This window comes from Cynoglossus semilaevis, chromosome 14, assembly GCF_000523025.1.
Source record: "Cynoglossus semilaevis isolate Cse_v1.0 chromosome 14, Cse_v1.0, whole genome shotgun sequence".
Lineage (NCBI taxonomy): Eukaryota > Metazoa > Chordata > Actinopteri > Pleuronectiformes > Cynoglossidae > Cynoglossus > Cynoglossus semilaevis.
This window is the reverse complement of record NC_024320.1, coordinates 13,723,033-13,744,332: the sequence shown is the minus strand read 5'-3', so window position 1 is coordinate 13,744,332 and position 21,300 is coordinate 13,723,033. Positions and strand designations below refer to the sequence as shown.

Genomic DNA, 21,300 nt, shown 5'->3' with positions numbered 1-21,300 from the left:
CTATTAGGGGGCCATTTGAATGTAAAATAAAACCTGTTTTTATGCAGAAAGGTTTGTTCATGTTCTTTATCGCTGGGAATTTTGCAGCATACTGCAGCAGAGGTGTACTTCAGGTTGTCAGTATTTATAAAATACATTTAATTGAATATAGTCTGAATACATTTGTTCATATTTGTATGACCTCTTAGCAGTAGAACTTTGCTGTATTGCCACACTTTCCTTTCTTCATGTTTCTCAGCGTATTAAAAATTGCCACAGCACTTAGTCACCATCTGGTGGTTATTAAGGGACATCACATATTTTATCTTTTTTTTCTTTTCTTTTCTTTTCGTTTATGGTGACCCCTAAAAAGCTTGGCTTTTCACGCGCCATTAACGTACCTCTACTTCTCATGCCTTAATGAGGATAATTGCATTTTAAATGAAGGCAGTTCATTATTTGTCTGAGGCATGACGACGGTGGATGTGTCGCTCCTGCTCCAGTTCTCACACTGCTGCATTGAGTCTGTCATCAAATTAAACGTGACACTTAAATATTTTAAATAGACTTTGACGTGAATATTTTTCAATGACTTCAAATTAGAAATGAAACTTTAGTATTCAATTTCCCTAAAGCCTTACAAGCTATTTAAATTGTACCACTGTGTGTTCTTGTAAGGTTTTAAATGAAGCAAATTGTTTAGCCAATGTAAATTTGGCTAACATTATGTTGTATTATATTATATTGTGCAATATTAGATTAGATTGGATTACATTACATTATATTACATTACATTAAACATTATTGATACCGCACTTGGGAAGTTGTTGTGTTGAGTCAAAGCCTTTCTGAGTGCTGAACTCAGATCAGCACTGCTCTGTAAGATTCCCACAGAGCTGCAGCCATTTGTACAGAAAACAACTGAACTCAAATGAAATACTGTGATATATTTATCTTTTTCTCTTACTCTGTTGTAACTTTGAGACAATCATGCTGCAAAATGATCTGAAAATTCATCCAACTCCTCTTACTGTCTGATTTTACTGCCCTCAAAGGGCCAAACTGACAGAGGCAAAGGACAGCGACCAAAAACAGAGACAACATATTCATCCGCATTTGTTTATTTGGCCTGGATTTTAAAAATATTCATGCAGTTTTCATTGTTCACTTGCATGCATAAAACTGCTTCCTAATCAGTCTGGGGAATCACTGATTTAAACTGTGATCAAACTGTGATCAGAGGAGAAAACAAAAAGGTTGCATGAGTCATGGCAAAGCTCTGCTCCTCCTGCTGCTGCTCCACTGTCAACATTCACTCTTTTCCTGACCTCTGATTTGACCTTCACTGTTGTTTTTGATAAGAAGTCAGCAGCAGCTACCGAGAGTGTGCACACATGTAGGTGCACTTAAACCCACGCACGTCCTTGTAGAGACGCCAAAATCAAATATTTATTTATTTGTTTATTGCTACTGGCTGACCCTGTTCTCTGCAAAACTTTTAATTGCACACTTAAAACTGTTAAATGTTATTTTACTGCTTGCATATTTGAGGTCACAGTAAACACATTTACAAAAATAACTAATACTAAATAGCTAACTAACTACAGCAAGATTATTAAACTTTAAAATATACATATATACAAAATACATGTAAAGTATTTAGAGTAACTGCGCACAATGTGCAGAAATCTGTTTATTCACGATATCCTAAAATTCTGTCTTTTAATATTTTTAACCTGGCTGATAAGGACATCTAGTGGTCATTATAGGTACAGTAATGTAGACTACAGAAATGCCCAAACACAACTACAAATAGTGACATCAACCAAAAGAAAACAAAAGAAAACAAAAGAAAACAAACAAACAAACAAACAAAAAAAACCCTGAATTATCATGTTACGTGGTTAAATTCAAAGAAGTATTTATACACAAGAGCCCGAAAGTTTTGTGTGAATTTGATAATACAGCAAAACCGTTGTTATTGATTCTATAACCAGCCAAAAGCCAGCATTATTTCTACAAAAATTGATGTGATGCAGGCATTTGTGGCTGCATCCCAAAAACCACTGTTGTTTTTCATTTATTTTTTCCCGTTTCTTATTTTTCCCTTCACAAATAATGGTGAGAAAAAGCATTTTCAGCGTGACAAGATAAAAGGTGTCCTGGATCTTCCAGAGAGTAAAAGCTTGCTCCATCTTCAGTACAGCTACTTCCTAAGGGATAAAAAAAAAGCCAGGTTTTCTAAAGCTGGCACTTACTGCACAATATTCCCTTGAGATAAAGAAAAACAAATTGTTCCCTGCTATCACAGGTATAATGCATAGAACAATGCCTGGAAATGTTGAACAAATATTTTATATTAGGACAAAATTAGTAGTGATAAAGGTTACACTGAAATCTTAACTTCCCAGCTGAGACTTTTCTTTATTGGTGAATTTTATAAAGATAGATAGATAAAGGTAAATAAACTCTTCAAAGATAAACCATTAAATGTTTAATGTCACACTTTAAATGACAACTTCACAACAATTCAAGGAAGTTAAGATAATCATATAAATGAATTTGTTTTTATTTTGCTAAAAAAATACATATTTTGCCAAAGATCTGGTATTAAATGACAATTACAAACATTTTTCCAGAATGTTCATCTCATGATTTCTATCCCATAATTATAATTTTGCTATGTTGAACTAATAAGACATGCGTCAGTCTATAAAATTTACTTCAAAAAGTATTTTCCAACATACGTGGTCTTATTTATGTCAGTATTTTTAAATCTTTCATTCATTTTTTGGTTTACTACTTACATACCATTGATTCACGTGTTGGGCTTTTTTTTTTAATAAATGTCACTAATAGTTTTTCACAAAAAAACTCACCATCAAAAGGCTTAAAATTAAAACAAAAATATTTCATAAATACACACAAAAAGAATAACATTTTCTAAAATATACGGGTGATCAAGCAACAGCTGTTAGGGTTAGGGTTGCTGATGTTTTAGTTGGATTTGTTTTATAAGAGATGAAACAGTGCCCTCTAGATGACAACAATCTAACGAGCGTTGGAGGGCACCACTGGTAGGAATTATGTTTGGAAGTTTGTCAACAGCAACTGACGACAACTGCACAACAATAAAACACGGGCTAAGAGTCGTACAGTGTGTTGAAGGAACGTTGCATCGTTGTGTCTCGAGACAGTAATTGCAGTAGTGGAGGAATTTGGAATTGTGACACTTAAAGAAATCGAAATGGACGCGCACAACGTGGAAAAGCTGTAGGAAAAGGAACCAAAGGTAAGTCCAAAAGTGTGCTTCTCCTGTGCTGGTAGGCAATTAACGCACATATAAACAATATAAATAGTATGTTAAAACAATAAAATGACGCTTGACGCACTTTCGTCGTTTGCAGTCACTGTTGATATTTTATTACAAACAGTAGTTTAAAAGAGAGGAGGTTAATGTTGCGCTCATTTTAGTTTGTCTGCATTAACCTACGTATTGTTTGGAAGCTGAATATTTAATGCAAAATACAAAGGTGTGTTTATACATGGCACCAGGTTAAGTTTGAAATTAATGTATGATTTTTGTGCATTATAGAGCAATGTGTATTTAAACTCTGGTAAGTAATTTACAAGAGTCATTTCAGGTGTGCAGTAGAGTTTGGGCATTTTGGACTAAAAATAAGTTGTTTTTTTTTTTACTTGAACACTTCATTACCAAAATACCACATCAGTACAAAGTGAGTTGAGACGTGTGTGGGAAAGTACAAAAGAAAAGATACTTTTATTTTGCTGCAGGATGAAGCATAAAGACAGTGGTTGTGTGAGAGGGTGCATGACAAAGTTTGACAATACAGTGTTTCTCTTTTTCTTTTTTCATAATTTCTCATCTGGCAACCCTAGTACCTCCTGTCCGTACTCCATACATGTACATGCACAAACCAGTAAATTCTATATTTTTATAAGCTGAACATGAATGTTTATTAGCTTTCCCGTACATGTTGACAGACTCTGGACCATTATTACTCTGTAGATGCCTGACATGATTTAATAAAATTAATCTTTGTACTATTTGCAGTACTACCAGTTCTTCTGTACACTACAGTTTAAATTGTGTATTGCACAAATAGTTGATCTTGAACATTGCTTGTATATTGTGTGAGCAAACCTTTTCTGTTGTAGCATAAGACTCTCACAAACTGTTAGTGCTCTGGCATGATGTTCCTCTGTTTCTCTGCTAAATGTTGCTGCTCTAACAAACAGTAATTGCTGCTGTGTAGTGAATGCTGCTTTTTCTTTCTTATAGAAATAGGTACCTGGTGTTTCACTATGTCTGAGCTCAGTATTTATTCCTTTTAGGAGTCTGAAACTGTTCAACCCTGATCTAAGAATTCCATTGGAGAGTGCAATCGAACGTTTTACTGTGCATATGACAGAGTACTTTGACTTTGAACTTTGAGTACCGCTGCTGTGGTACCTTAGCTACTCTAGTCATTTTCAATAGGATGTGTGAGGCACTCTTTTGCTTTACACTGCTCTGGCTCTTATATATATTATTGTTGGCTCTGTTTCAATGTGTGTGTGTGGGTCTTTAGGTTGTGGTTTAAGAATTAAATATTTAAATTTAAGTGCCAGTTGTGGGGCTGCTTACCTCCTTAGCTGATGAATAGTCTGACCTTTGCAGGGATACTTTTTCTTTCTCTTCTGTCCAGTGCTTCAGCTGAACAGAGTCCCTGCTCTGAGCCCTGACCTAGATTTTTATCACTTGTGTATCAAGGGGCAGTGGACTTAACAATTAGCAACCAAATCTAATTATTTAAGGTAAATTATTTAAGGAAGAAGCAGAAAAGAAACGAGCAGGACGCAGTCTGCTGGCATTATTGCAAATATTTCTCCATAGTTCTTTTTTTATTTTCTTATTTTCCACTGTGTCCACTCCACGTCCAAAGGATAATACATCTGCACAGTTTGATTTGCTTCAAACTCTAGCTCATTTTCCACATTCAGTGTTTTAAAGAAATGTGTGATAATACTGTTTTGTGAACAAAAAACAAAACATGAATCATATCAAATCTGTGGTCTGTATAGAAGTATTTATGTTTATATATGTATATGTGTATATATATAATCCTTATATAAATATGTGTATAGAGAGAAAGAGAAGCAAGAGAGCAAGTTAAAATTGTAAAAAAAATATTGAAATACTTGGTTCAGTATTACATTTTGGAGCTCATAAGACTAGTCATGAAGTAGAAGAACGTTGGATCAAAAAGTTGTAATTAATCAAAGGGCTGAAAGGTTCTACTGATGACTGAAAGACACTGATACCACATGGTGACCCGTGATGAACCACCATCAATGTGACAGATGGCAGCTGAGAGTAGAGTAACAGCTAAACAAAAACAAAAGCATCATCTACAGGATTCTTGTTTACAACCATAGTAAAGTAATGTGTTACCATGACTCAGTCTAGGTACACAAGGAACAAGTGCCAAAGAGTGCCGTGGCAGAATAAAATCTCTGTGCACATTAACAAATAAAACAAAACCAACAAACAAAAAAATAAGACAGGGCTGTATAACTTGAGAATTACTTATTTGCTAGTTGGAATGTCCGTCTCTGGAATACAGATGTACTTTATTTCCTGGCCAGTATGCCACCCCTGGAAACCTCTCTTGGTTCATCCTCCAACACAGTGTCACTGCACTCCTTCTCCTCTGATGTTCACTGCCTGTAGAAATCTTTATCCTGATTTGGATGGTTTCTCAGTAATGTCAGCAGGATCAAGCTTAATGGATGTCTCTGAAACCGTGTTTCACCTTCTTCAGTTGGTACTGTAAAGCAGCTGGTGGGTGGTGATGGTGACTGTGGCATATAGAGCATAAATCTCCAACAGTGGCTGAAGATTTATGCTGCTGCTTTGATCTTCATATACTCCCTCTGGTCATCAGCTATATATGGAATGAATAGATATGTCTGTGGTATTTGCATAGTGTTTAAATATTCAGTTTTTTGTTTTCAATTGCTTGCAGATCTCACTGTTCAGTAAAGTCCTACCAGCAAGTACTACATATGATGGATTTTAAATCCATCATATATCACATAGTGTGTGTATATATATATATATATATATATATATATATACACACACTATGTGATATATGATGGATTTAAAATCCATCATATGTAGTACTTGCTGGGAGGACTTTACTGAACAGTGAGNATTATATCTCACATAGTGTGTATATATATATATATATATATATATATACACTATGTGAATGATCATAGAAAATATGTACATGTTGTACTGCAAATACAACAGAGACAAGTGTGTATAAAATGGGTACCAACTGGCAAAATCACATTTTTTATTCAAAATACATTATACATTATGCATTAGAGTTGTATTATTTTTTTTACTTGTTCCATCGTATATCACCTCGATCAATAGCAGCTTCCAGACAGGTTCTGTATCCTGTCAGTTTTAGTCCATGTACATATACCCAATGTTTCACCCTATAGGGGCCACAACCTGCTTTTTGTCATAGATGCCCACTTTTGATGGAAACCCCAGTCTCTCATAAACCCATTTAATCAACCCATGTCCACATCCACCTTCACTCTGGGAACAGAAAAAGTCTCCTATGGGAAATGTATGCAGTGACAATCTGCTATTACTGGTAGATGAGGCAGTTTGTGAGAGGAGCTACAGCAGCAAACTGTATTACAGCTTCGTATTAAGAAAAACACCTCCAGGGGCCAGGCTGATGATGGATACTGTATATTACCCAGAAAGAGTGCAGAGCTTGACTTCAAGGGTCAGGGTGTTGAAATGTTCTCTAATACAATTACATCTAATGTTTCCGGCTACAATATTATACTGGAACCGCTGTTATCACAACAGTAAGATATAGGCGAGTTCTCTTGCTTCTGGTGTACAGCATAATACAGCTGATGTTGTTAATTTCAAATGCCTTCTTGACTAAAATCCTGCACTTTCATCATTTTACACTTACTATATTCCAGTAGCATATTTTGGTGTATAATATTTAGCCTGCTTTTGCATTTGCAAACATAGGGTTGATGATGACATTACTTTGCACTGGGTTGAGTGAGAGTGAGAGACTTTTCCAAAATTGAAATTAGGAAAACTGGAACCTGAGTGTTAAAATGTCTGTGTTAACATTATTAGCTAGATCTTATTCAGAACTCTTTGTTAATTCAATTATTGTTTAACTACAAAGTTTACTCCAGGAGGTGGCAGCCTGTGGCTTCTTCTGTCATTTTGCACTATTACCTTCTTTAAAATAGTTGGAACGTTTTGTCGCCTGAAGTGAATTCTATTTGATGGTAAAACAATAAAATGGCCTTTTTGATGTTAGAAGTTGTAGGCCCTTAACCTGTACAATATTTGGTCATTACGTTGACAGATAAAACATGAACTTGAAACAGTTCCAGGTCATTTTTGTACATTATGAGCTAATATTGTTGACAATAAATGGAACGTGGCTCATATTTCAGCGTGTTATGCGTTGTCAACCTTTCCATGATGTAATCCCCCTTTGGCGCCACGCTACCTTGAATAAGCCCCACTTCCCCCTGTAACATTCTCCAGGAAGTGGCTCAAGTAGCTATAACAACAGATATTAAAAACAGAACATAATGTTATTATTCTTTGTCTGACAACTAATTAGACAGATGATAACAATAGTTTTAACTTTATTGATCCCACACTTCAGAAATTTTTGTGTTAACAGCAGAACTCCTGCAACAGGCTGCCCCCTTGCAGGCAGGCGTGCTAACCACTACTATAGAATCACGTGTGTACGAGAGTGAACTGTGATGCAGAACGCAGCAGTTTCTTACACTTATACAGACAGCTGTGCAGTGTTCCTAAAGGGACACTCGTGGTGTACAGTGACATCCCCGAAGAACTGTATAATTTAGGTGAAAACATTCTTTATCACACTCTTGCCACTTCCTTTGTTTACTTTCATTCCAAGCAAACGATTGTGTTGACAAGATTATTGTTTACCTGCACTTCATTGTTTTTATTAAAAAAGATAATTGCGTCCTGGTGATTGTCGTCACCTAGAAGGCATCACGGTGAAGTCTTGTTCAATTAATCAAACTTATTACGGTGGGCACACATATAAATCATTAATATGCAGGCGAAGCTGACATCAATAAAAATCTAATGCCCTTAATGAGTGAGGGGGAAGAAATGAGCTATGAGCAGATGTTCTAAATGAAAATCTCATCAGCTCCGGTGATTGGAAAATGTGGTGACGTTTGTGGGACACTTGGTGGTGCTGTTGAGCCGAAGGGGCAGGAGAGAAGGTGGGCACCTACACGTTAGCTACAGATGAAAACGATGAAAGCGGCATAGGTGTAAAAAAGAAAGAAGAAAATAGAGAAGAAGACGAAGGACGATAAAGTGGTTCCTTAGTATGAAACATTGGAAAAGAGAGAGAGAGAGTAAGGCGGGAAAGAGGGATAAGTAAACAGGCTTCATGCAGCTCATCAATCGTGTTCATTTTTACTTATTGCAATGCACGTTGTTGGGTTGTATTGAGATTCATTTTCAGCATTGCTAAAGTAGGGATGTCTAGTCAAAAATGACTAGATGATGATGATGATGATCATGATTATTATTAGTAGTAGTATTATTATTTATTTGTATTTGTAAAAAACAACATTTTCAACCGCCTCCTTCTGCCTTACTTTATAAGGCAGATTATGGCTCTCTTTAGTATGAATTAAATTTGCAAAATCACCCTGACTTAAAGATTTAGTGCTCAAGTTTTTTCGCTTTTTATAGACGGCACACAACAACAGAATGCACTTGAAAGTTTAGAGGCGGTAATTTTTCTGACAATTGTTTTTTACAGGTCTGGGTTTGGAGTCCAGCTATCAACAAGTAGATTGCATGTAGGCTCAATATAGCAGAGAGCTCATCAATTTGATGGAGCCGTCAACATTCAAATCTCATTACATTTTGAAACATAACAAAATTTTAAAAAATGTTCATTCGGTTTTCAGAATTTAGGTATATATTTTTATTCTTTGTTGCACAAAAAGTACTGCAATAAGCCAATAGCTAAAGGTTTAAATACCTCTCTGTGAGAGTAGCTGTGTCTTTGTGCGAACACTCCAGTGCATGGGAGTCAATCTGCGTGTTCTGCCTTTCTGTGAACAAATATCTGAATGCTAAGAGCTTGTCACCTGAATGCATGGATTTGCAGTCGGAAAGGCACCTCCCACAGATGTTCTGCTACAGTAGGTGACAACATTCTGAGATTGATAGAGCACAGAAAGGGTAGACACGAATGACAGACGGAAAGAGACAAGTAGACACACATAGATGCGACACAGGTTGGTGTAACAGCACAGAGGTTTACAGACAAATATGATGTGGCAAAACTGCAAGTGCAACACATGCTAGTGAGCCTGCGTGCATTATTTATTTATTGTAGCATAAATGACAAGCAAAACAGTAACAGGTGATTTTGTGGAATCTGTCTCTGACGCCAAGGAATCACAACCATGACACACCTTGCCTGACTATTCTGACCTGCTATGTGTGTATATGTACAGTATACAGTATATATTACCTTAACTATATACTCATGTTGCCAAATAAGTGTGTGTTTAGTTTCTTGAGAATTAATCTGGTGTGGCTCTAAAAGATGTATCTGACCTGGTTACCATGTGTAGACCACCCTCAGAAACAGAAACTCAGATGATCAACAAGCTGCTAATAATTTATTATGGCCCCACTTTCTGCACCAAATGGCCTTAGGGCATGAATTCATGGTGTCTTGTGAGTGTGTGTGTGTAAGGTTGTCTTTTCTCATCCGATTGTCTTGTGAAAAAATACTGTTGTTTAATATTGTTTGGTGTGTTTAATATCACAATTAAAATAAAGAATAATAACTAATTGAAAAAATATTTTTTATCAGTATTTTTGTAAGACATTTCTGATGACCCCATTTGAGTCAGGCCACCCAAAGGATGAAAAACACTAGTTTAAACCTCATCATCACCCCAGAACATGAGCTAATCTGAGTAGAAATTGCACGAATTGCATGAAACTGTTAACCATATTAATAAATGTTGAAAATGTCCATTTACTGTTTTTTATTTATTTTATTTGATTAAAAATAAAATAAGATAATCCTTCATTTCACACCGACTTCAGTTGACTTCCACAACCACTTCTGGCTGATTTACAATTTTATGTTATGTTCGTGTTCCTGTGTTACTAATTGCAACTAAGCAAACTGTTCTTCTTCTGAGGATGGTAGTTATCCATAACTGCTGATCAGTGTTAATGTAACTCTGTTTTCACAAGTTCACTCTGTTCCCCTGCAGCTCAGAAATACAGTATGACGCAGATGGCCTCGATGGTGAAATAATTCAGATGGGTAGCAGCACTGTTGACCTTTATTGGACAAGCCTGTGGTGTGGCTGTGAGCCATTCAGAGCTCCCATTCAAATACATGTGTGTTTTATAGGTTTTAGATTTACTTATTATGTTTAAAGTGCTAATATAAATGACAATGAGCACCAAGTAACACACTTAAAGACCCACAATTATAAAAACATAGTACTATTGAAAATTAAAAAAAAAAATACTGTTGTTGTCCCAGAAATGTTACTTTCTCTCACACACCCAAACATTTTTCTTGACCACACTATTGAAACAACACACAACCAATGCATTAAAGCTTAGTAGAGTTTAACACTGGCTGGTTTGTATTACATTAAGATAAAATGATCTCTTTTGGTTGTGTGCCCTCCAAAGTGATGCCAAGAACGACTTTATATGACAATGACATACAATCCTATTTATCGCCTTTTTTATTTGAAATTTTAATTTGTCATTTAGTTACTGTATTTATTTCCTACTCAAAGTGAAACGCAGAAGTCCTTAGTCCTTAGACAGATGAGCTTCACTCTCACTTATGCTTGTTTAATACTGACATTCATTTACACTGATGGGACAGTTTTAGACCAATTGCTAAGATATGGTTGGCTGGCTGTCTCTCTCTAACTCTCTCTCTGTCTCTCTTGCTCTCCCTGTCGCTCTCTCTTCTCGCTGTGTGTGAGACTGTCTGCTTGTGTACAGTACAGTGAGCTAAATTGCCAGCAGCCTGGTGGGCATAAGGAGGTCCTGCCCACTTGTCAAATGCCTGCTGCTCTACAGGACCACAGAGCAGCTTCAGTACTGACTGGACGTATCTGTGTTAGCTGACTGTAAACTGGTGTTTCCCAACGTTTTTTGAGCCACGGCTTTTATATCACGTAAAAAAAGTCTCATGGTTCAATACCTAAAACATTGGTGATGGTTTAATATCTGACAAATTTAAGCACACAATTCACATAAAAGACAAAAATGAAGAATGTCAAGGAATTTTTCATCTGTTTTTTTTCCCGAAGCTTTTTAGGAATGTTAAATAAATATCAAGGGTGAGCTAAGGTACATAGACCCTTGCTCAGTCTCTTTACGACATGTTTTTGCTTCCTTGCTCTAGTGAATAACCAGGCACATGGCATTTTTTAAATCAAGCACACAGAGGTCTTAGACCTTGCCCTCAAGCTAAGTGTGCTGCAGCAAATGCCATCTGTGAGTCTCTGTCTCTCTTTCTTTCTTTTCGCTATTCCTTTGTGTCACTAAGAGACGGATTGTTGTTCAGACTCAGAAAGAGGAAATGTTCATCATTTGTCATGTCTTTATGAACATTTCTGCATGAAAACTAGCACCTGCATATAGTTCTGATGTTTAACTCTGTGTGTTCTGATCTATATTGGCTGACATTGCATGTTTTGACCTGTGTGACATTGTGAAGTGTGGGAGATCACTGACAGCAGAAAGTAAACAAATACAATTCATATCATTTATACGACATGCAAACAAAGTTTTGGTTAGGGGGCATCATAACAGTGTTGCTGGAATTTTAGGGGGCATCATAACAGTGTTGCTGGACATGGTCAGTAACCTAGATATGTCTTATGATATTTGGGCCAGCTAAACTTAGGCTGACAAACATTATTTGTGGGCCATATTCATGAAAAAAATTGCACTTTTCCCATTTGTGGACTTGGGCCATTTTTAAAAGATACAATTCAATTAAACAAATGTTTATGATGTCCATGGTTAAAAACAGATAGGGTGGATCTCCTTTATCCAGATAAAAAGTCTGTTGTACCAGTAAATGACAGTACATCATTCATATGAATCTATTTTACATTCAAGACATCATTATCTGGTCTGCTAGCATTCTAAAGTCATGCTAAATTATTATTTTTAAATATTTCACATTTAAAATGATTGTGAATGAATTTGTTCTTAGATTTATTAGTTGTGGTCGCATTGAAGGATGGAGAAATTTCAGGGGTTTTATTTGTGTGGCGGAACATTTATAATGTGTGAATTAGACCTTTACTGGGAGGAAGTTGAAGAAACCCAAACACTATAAATACATGTGTTTTCATGAAACCTTGGATTTCAGAGATGATTTCTGCACACATGCTACCATGGCAACAGACCATCAAAACCATGTCAGCAATTAGGTGTTTTATATTTTTAATGACCATTTTGTCACAGCATCACTCTGCTCTGCTGCTTAAATTAAACCAGCATTCTGATATATTCTTTAGTAACCTTTCAGGTCTTTAGTAAATCATCCAAACATCAGAATTATTCCAAGTAGGGGAGAAGGAAAAAGTCATCTCATGGTTAGTTGTATTTTTGTTTGCAATTCAGGCAAAATTCATTGGGGTGGTAAAACACATGGCGTGCAAAGGTACGGAATGTAAAATGTAGTGTTGTGTACAGTGTTATATTGTGGGCCAACCGTGGGTAACATTTGTTGAACAGTCTACTGCATCGCCAGGATGTGAGTCACAAAATCAATGTACATTATGGGAGATTTGTGTACTTGGAAAACAAATGTATATATACACTTAATTAACATTGAAATTGTGAATTAGTCACCCTGCGAGAATTTAGTGGTTCCATACTGCAGCGGTTATCAAGCTTACCTTACACATCTGGCTTACATACATAGGTACTGGTACGTATTTTCTGGAATATAGGTCGCTCTGGAGTATAAGTCATGCCACTGCCCTCTAGTGGCTGTCAGTGTGACAATTACAAACATGTAAATTGTCAGTGTGACAATTACAAACATCTAAATTGTCAGTGTTACAGGAGTAGCAGATACTGGTACACAAGCCTAGAGTGCCCTCTTGTGGCTGTGAATGTGAAAATAACAAACATGTTATTTAAAAAATGACATTAGGGCTGTTTTTGTTTCATTTATTTGTCTGATTGAGTGTGTGCTCATTCAAGGATAGTGTGATAATGAGATGGAATACTTGACAGTATGACAGTATTCTGTTGAACGAGTTTCTCTCAAAACTTAGGTTTATTCAGAAAAATATCACTTACATTCATTACAACATACTAGTACGATTACTTCATTCTGTTGTTCATATTTAGTCCCTAAATATGTATATATTTCAATATTGATATTGCTGGTCTTTAAAATGTTTTTTTTTTTCTTTTTTTCTTTTACACTATCTAAGACCTATCATTTTTTACTATCTATTTGCAATTATTTCATTAGGCACAGCCCTGGGTGCTACCAGGGAAGAACTGATTGTAGCAGCTGGTGATGTGTTTAAACCTGATGAGTATTTGATGATTTCACTCTTGGAGAAAATTGGCATTGTCTCATTACAGACTGATTTGCATTGAACACCCAGGTGACCTTGTTATTTTTATGGTTTTCCAAATGTTTTTCTTTCTTTTTTTCTTAGGCAAATATCAGCCCTTACTTTCTGGTACTCATTCATACATCCAATTTTATATATCAGATACGTTAGTATTCCATCAGGCTGCGTTTCTCCTTTTTATTACTATTTGTTTTTCCTTTTTTCTTAATCCTCTTCACCCATGTATTCCTCTCTCTCCCTACTGCCCAGTTCAGCACTAACAAGCTACTGGCCTTCATTCCTCCTCCTCCTCTTCCTCTTCTTCCTCCTACACCGCTGTCTGCAGTGTCATGTACGCACCTAGTTTTGATGCCAGGCTCAGGAACAACAAGTCATTTAGTCGTTTTGGTTCACAGAGCAGGCCGTTTGTTAGCTGGCCCCAGGGTAAAACTGTCTGCAGGAGGCAGAGGAGAAGAAAGTCCGTAGGAGGAGGAAGAGGAGGAGGATGTTCTCTAATGCCAACTTTTGCATCACTGAAATAAAAACATATGCAGTACTGTACTTGAGGAGAGTCTCATTATAGTTTTTTGTAAATAGTTACTCTACTCTTCACGTGACCTACACTGAAAACGTTATTTTTGATTTTTACTCATACAAACAGAACAAACATTATTATATGCGTTATATGTTGGGGTAGTGAAAGGCATGTAGCTCAGTGACACAAAATGATTGAAGACATGTTCACAGTATATGGTCAGTACTATACACTATAGAAATACATTTATATTTAATTTATGCATTGTGATTGGTCATGATCTTCCCTTTGCGATTTGCAGATTTATTGCAATCTGCTTTCAGTACTATCTTTAAAGTAATGTGTTTTTATTTAAAGTAACCATGGATAAAGTCAAGGAAAATCACGCTAGTTTTGATTTCAACAGCTGAAATAATTTGTTAGCTCAACAACAATAAATAATATACATTTACATAATCAAGGAACAATTTCTTCATGAATTTTAACGATTAAATAATCAGAGTTGCTTTGTGTTCAATTTTGTTTTCCCACATACATTCAGGATTTGCAGCTTTTCTTCGTACTGACCTTTTTCTCTGGTTATCTGATTTTAAGTAGTCCTCTGGTATACGTTTTTGGACCTTATTTTTTTTAAACAAGTTTTTGTAAGTTTTTCTGATTCGGGCCTGCGAGACTTGATTGGTGTTATGCTTGTGGTCGAACTTGAGAGCTGACAGAAAAAAAAAATCACCCTGTAATGACGGGATTTGAAAGAGTCAGTGATTCACAGCAAGAGAGCCTGAATTATATAACCACCATTTTATTTTTTTTATTCTCCTTCATTTTTGATAACGTGAACTCTGTCATAAATTTTTAAAGTGTTACACCTTCTGAAACCAGAACTACATTAATATTGGACAGAATTGTCACTTTGCTGAGTGAGGTTTCCCCATACAGTTCTCTTTTTTGTTTTGTTTTTCTTTTATAGAATGTTTCACTTTTACACTCACAATAAAGTGAAGCAAAGGTTTTAATTTATTTACATATGATTAGCTGCAGGTCTGGCTTTTTCAGATCGATGAAACCATTTAGAAGTTTTGACATCAAGGCCTTTTGTGAGCTCTCACTGTTACCATCTAGGTTTAATGCGTGTGGTTGGTTAGTCAGAAATGTACATTTGTATTTCATCAATGACCTACTACTACTATTTGCTTAAAAATTCAAGTGAAAAAACATATTTGTTTTTGTGGTTCTGCGAGGATGGTTTGGAGTGCTTTTTAAGTGGGATTTTTTTCAAACGTAAATAAACGTTTCCTTTATAAAATTTTAGTCACAAGCTGTCATTTTAATTGATAAGTAAATGCAGGCTATGAATATGTTTTCTGGTCATGAGCATGATTGCGTGTGGTGTTTTTAATCCTAATCCTAATCATGATTGTAAAAGAATAATGATTCGTTGAAAACTTTTTTTTATCAGTAATGTTTCTTGTTTGTCAATTACTAGACAATACAGGTGACCCCTTTTGAATTCCAAGCGACCCCACGAGGGACCCTGAACCTGAGATTGAAAATCACTGAAGTAAAGAGAAAATGATTTGTGAAATTGAATGCATTTTGAGGCTTTATTTGAATCAGGTCTTAATAATTTGACCATTTAGCACGTACCAGGATGCACCTGAGCTGCGTACTGATTTAGCCTCTGAGCATTAAGTTAAGTTGTCAACACAGAAATAATAAGAAGGTTATAATTACTATACAGTCCTAGAGTTTCTTTTTACTCTTTACCTTCATTACTGTTATGAGAAAATAATGAATACTGTAACTCACATACCGTAATTGTTTTCCACTGTGGAAGTTTTACACAAGGCTGAGCACAGACAGGGGTTTGACCACAGCAATAAATTCTGTTCTTGCACATACTAAGTATGTACGATATGATACTTGAGCTGAATGCATTTCCTGTGCCATAGATCATTGAACTGACAGTAGGCAGTGGCTCCACACCGACTTGCTTTTAAAAAAAGTTAATTTTCGCTCATTACCCTGCAGAATTAATTTCCTTATCATATTAACCCTTTCATTAATCACCCTGTCACATGCTCTGGCATGTGTGCATGTGTGTATTCATGTGCATGTGTTTCATCAGCGGCTCCCTATATCATTAATCAACTGAGGGAGAAACAGCAAATTGGGGGAGGGTAAGCTGGGTGAGGATCTAAAATGTCAGGGCGGGAGGAGGTGGGAGGTGCGCAGTTCTCATCTCCCCTGCTTGCTCCTACACCAGGGAGCTGAACACAGCACATCACCGGCTGTGGTCCCCGATGGCAGTGAATGCACGGTAAAGTAAATTCACAGAGTCTGCAAGAGTGAAAAAAAAACAAAAAAAAAAAAAAACAAAACAAAGGAAGAGACAAATGGAAAGAAGAAAAGATTGAACCCAAAGTGCATTTTCACAGTTTTTGCTGAGCCAAAGTTAAACGCTTTAGAAGTGCTAGCAGAAGGAAAGTATTCTTTCAGTTCACACCAAGGTGGAGAGTTCTCGCCTTTAGTATGGTGGTACACAGTCATTTTAAGCGTCTGTTTTAATGACTGTGGTTAAACTGGGTTGAGTTTTAGAGAAAGATGATTCACAGAAAGCCAAAAAAAAAAAAGTTTAGAAGTAAAGGACTAAATTTAACAGACTGTGGAGAACAGAACAAATATACCTTTAACGTTTTGCCCTCTCTTCTTTCCCTTTCTAAATAATTTCTGTCCTACTATTAGTTTTCTTTTTTTTACTGAAATTCAGCCTAATGGCTGCACACTCTGTTGATCTGTTACAATGTAATAAATATACAGATTTAATAAATGGTGATCTTTAAATTTTATTTTTTATGATTACATTATTATAATAACTAGAAATGTAGATTATTACCATTTTCCATCCTTTTGTCTTAAATCTAAAAAATATCAAATAATGGAGACAAAAATGAAGTAATATATATAGATTTGTATATTCTAGTATGTTCAACAGGACAAAAACAAGGTGAATTACAAGAAGTATCTCTAACATTTACGCTTGGCCTTGCATACACCTCAGCAGATGCAGAACTGCTACACTGTCACACAATGACAAAGAGAGTGAGAGAGAGAGAGAGGTTGTAATAGTGTTTGTAGGAGCATGTAGGTGCAGTCGACTCATTTTCGATACAGTGTGTCACTTTAAGGTGGAGCAGCATGGATACATAGTGGGATAGTGGGAAAATGCACTAGATGACAGCTACCCTGAGGTGGAGCATAAATAAGGGATGGTTAAAGCTGAGCAATGCACACCTTCAGCATGGGGAACAACCCACAGGGGCACAGCTAAGGTGTATGTGTGTGTGTGTGCGTTTGTGTGTGCAAGTGCATGCATATTTTATATTTTTGTTAGCTATATAAGACCATTTCTGGTATTGTTATAGGTCTTCATCAAACCTGTTTGTCCTTACGGGGACAGAAACCTGGTCCTAATGAGGCAGAACTTCACCTCTCATTATCTGTGAAAAGTGAGGATGAAGTGAAAACAAATATGTGAAATATATTAATGTGAAGGCCGTGGTTAAACATTAACTGGTCACCATTTCCTTGTGCTTGTTGTTTCTGTTAGACTTTTGGGGAAACTTTCTGGAAGAATACTACTTTGAGATTTAGTTTGTAGAAATTAGGGTCATATAAGGGTTAGGATGAAGAAGGTTTAGAATTCATGGCATGGGATACATTACAGAATGTGTTTATAATGTATATAAAGGAGGTCCTCAATTTACAATAGGTACCATTCCTACGGCTGAACTCACATACTGTACATAGGTACCTGAGTGACTATGTTAACACAGTGGTAACATAATTATCTAGGACATTAAAAACCACCGGCAAATATAAACAAAGCCATCATCTGCGTATGGTGTCACGTGGCTACTTATTTTACTGCTCTGCTCACCAAGTAGTTCCTGTGAGAAAAATTGTTTTATTGCTGTATGTTGGAATGATGGAACAACAAAACATTTATGGGAGATGGCAACGACCACAAAACACTGTAGGTCGAGGACATATCGTAGATAAAATGTATATGTAATATAATAATATTGATCACACATTTGTTAGCTTATATTATTTATAAATCAATTATATGATAAATTCCATATATAATATATATTACATATATTATCATATTATGAAATAAAAGTAACACAATGATTAAATGTATGTATATAATAATACAATTTAAATTTAATTATTAATTAATATTAATAACATTCATACGTCATGTGTATGGATATATATTATGTTATGTATGGATATGTAACACAGAGAGAGAGAGAGAGAGAGAGGGAGATAAAAAAAAACACACACGGAAGACAATCTGCAGCACTATGAAACTATTTAAGAATCTATTTTGGCAGGTTATTGGAAAAGACACTTTTTGACTCTCCTTATTTACACTTAAACCATCTTGTAACAATGTCTAAATGTGGTTCATTTTACTTTTGGTGAAAGTGGATAAACCTCCTGAAAGACGATACAATTCAAAACCCAAGGCTTGATTATTTACTCCAACCTCATTATGTCTTGGAATAAGATACAGGAAACAATTGTAGTGGTTTCAGAGAGAAAAAAAAATACACACCATTGTTTATAAAGCACAAAAAAAAAAAAAAAATAAGAAAGAAAGAAACTTCTGGAAAGAGTTATCAGAGAATGAGTTGAACCTGACTGAAAATGTCCTTGGTTACCAGATCACAGGTTTGAATAATCAGTAGCTCAAAACCCAGACAATACTGGACAAAAATGTTTACTTTCCCAGTACCTCAGTCTCGAAAGATGGTCAGGCCTGTACTGGGGTTATTATTATTATTTTTTTAATATATATATAATTTCTTAGAATATATGGCAGAGAAAAACACAACATTTAGATTTTTTTAGATTACAATCAGTAAAGTTATCTTACATTAGAGTGTCAGTAACCTGTGGCCCCTGACTAAAGCTCTTTTAGCCTCTTTTCAGCAGCTTCCTGAAAAACTGCCAAGTTATCTTGACTATACTGGGGGCTTTTTTGGTGTTAAAGGTTAAATCATGTGTCTGAACTCCAGTTAACTGAGCTCCACTGTTGCACCTGTCATAAAAACAAAAAACAAAAACAAAAACAAAAAAACAACAGCAAGGATCAGATTACATTAGAACTGACATCTTGTTTCTGGCTTAACATGGCTGGTCCATGGGCCAGGAGTTTAAGACCACTGGTGTAAATCATTCAAAAAAAATTACCTTATATATAAGGCCTATGAGGAAAAACCCAGTTTATATTCCTTTTATCTTTACCTTAGTTGTATAATGGTTGCAGTGCATTTTGAGTATTTTAGATTAGATTAGGTTCTACATTAAAGCTCCAGATGACATATAATGCACAGATGGGCAGAATAATAATGAGTAAATGAGCAGAAAGGAAGACAGTGAGCTGGTATAAAGTGAAACTCACCACAGTATATCTACAACACCGTCCTGTCTGACGTCACACTAACAATCAGGTGCACTTCTTAAAATAAACCAAAGGCTGCAGTTTTCTTGAGGATATTTTCTGTCTTTATCATGACAAAGATGCATTAACATGGCCGTGGCCTGTTTATTACAGTAACATTTGTACATTCGTTTAACACGTAACTGATAAATGTGGGCCACAGACTGTACAGTATATACACACTTTGTGTGTTGATACAACCGTGCAGTTTCAAGTGCAGTATATAAAAGCTAGTCTCAGTTTAAATACCACAAGAAAATATCTTAGCCGTCACCATCCAATGAGCACTGCACCAACACACACACACACACACACACACACACACACACACACACAGGGACAACCTTTGCACATAAGAGGGGATGTGCAGACTCAGCACTGTAATTTCGTTATACCTCATTCATCAACCAGGATTATCCAGATGCACACACACATGCACACACAGAACTGTCGTCATTGCCTCGTTTCTTCGCACCAAAGGTGGACGATCTCTTGGTATCGCCCTTTATATAGTATGGAACACTTTTAGGTGCCATGACTCATTGCTTTGAAAGAACACCTGCAGTGCAATGACCCAGTGCGTAATCATGACATATAGGACGTGGCAACGTGTACTGCTTAATAACATGGTCATGCAATGAGCTAATTACACCATTTATAGCTTTTGTATAAGCTGCATGTGTTGTGCATGAATATTACTGTGTATGCAAAGATATATTACATGAATCTGCCGTTCTCCACATATTGCCTGCATGCAGCACAAACACCACTTTGAAAATAATTGTATCCATTTTGGCTCAGATTCAGAGCAAATTGGGCTCTTATATTAAGAATTTGTGTTTATTAAGGCCTTTCTGTATCCGTCTGTGTGCAGCTTGGACCCCAATGCAGTTGTTATACTGTATGTACTTATTTTACCAGGCATTGGCTCTGGTCGCATGCACCATCTAGGGAATGATGTGTTCCATCTGTTATCATTTACATGAGTGAATTCTCTGCTGAATATAAACTTCAAGAACTGCTGTGTTCTCTTTTTCTTACTCTTAGCAGAACGTTGTTTCTTTTGGTGAGGACATTGGCCAGAGAGGGAGTAGAAAGATCAACAGCTGTCGCTTGTGTGTTATAAGTGAAATTAAGTCCTAACTTGTTGTGTTTTTAAAAATTCCAATTGACATTGTCAGTTTGGACTTTTGTGTGGCCTGATCACATAAAACATAGACATCAAAATACAATGTTTATTACAAGATTTCTTTGTTTTACCGATATATTAGACATCTTTTAAATGTTCACTTTACATTTATCGTGATTCAACAGGTAAAGGTTTAGTCTGACCATATTGTTAATGGTGACAGTTCTTGCTCTGAAGCACGAGGTGAGGGTGTGACACCTGCCTCTTTTGGCAGCCACGTGTCGCTGACTGAATTCTCCAGGTGCTACATAGCGGCAGCAGCAGCGGCTGGTCAACACCAGATAGCTGTGTTAGCCCTGGGCTACCTCCAGGTAGTATTATGTGAGTGAGTGAGTGAGTCTGAAGTATGACATGTGCACAAGT

General features: G+C 36.2%; 1 long non-coding RNA gene across 2 annotated transcripts in view; it reads left to right on the top strand.

Annotated features, from left to right (window-relative positions):
• Window positions 1-2,962: 2,962 nt before the first annotated feature.
• LOC112488046 (uncharacterized) overlaps window positions 2,963-21,300 on the top strand; it is a 232,748-nt gene continuing 214,410 nt past the window's right edge. For both annotated transcript variants that reach the window (XR_003051728.1, XR_003051727.1), the window contains exon 1: window positions 2,963-3,271. This is a non-coding gene — a long non-coding RNA (uncharacterized LOC112488046). The remainder of the gene's footprint in view (window positions 3,272-21,300) is intronic.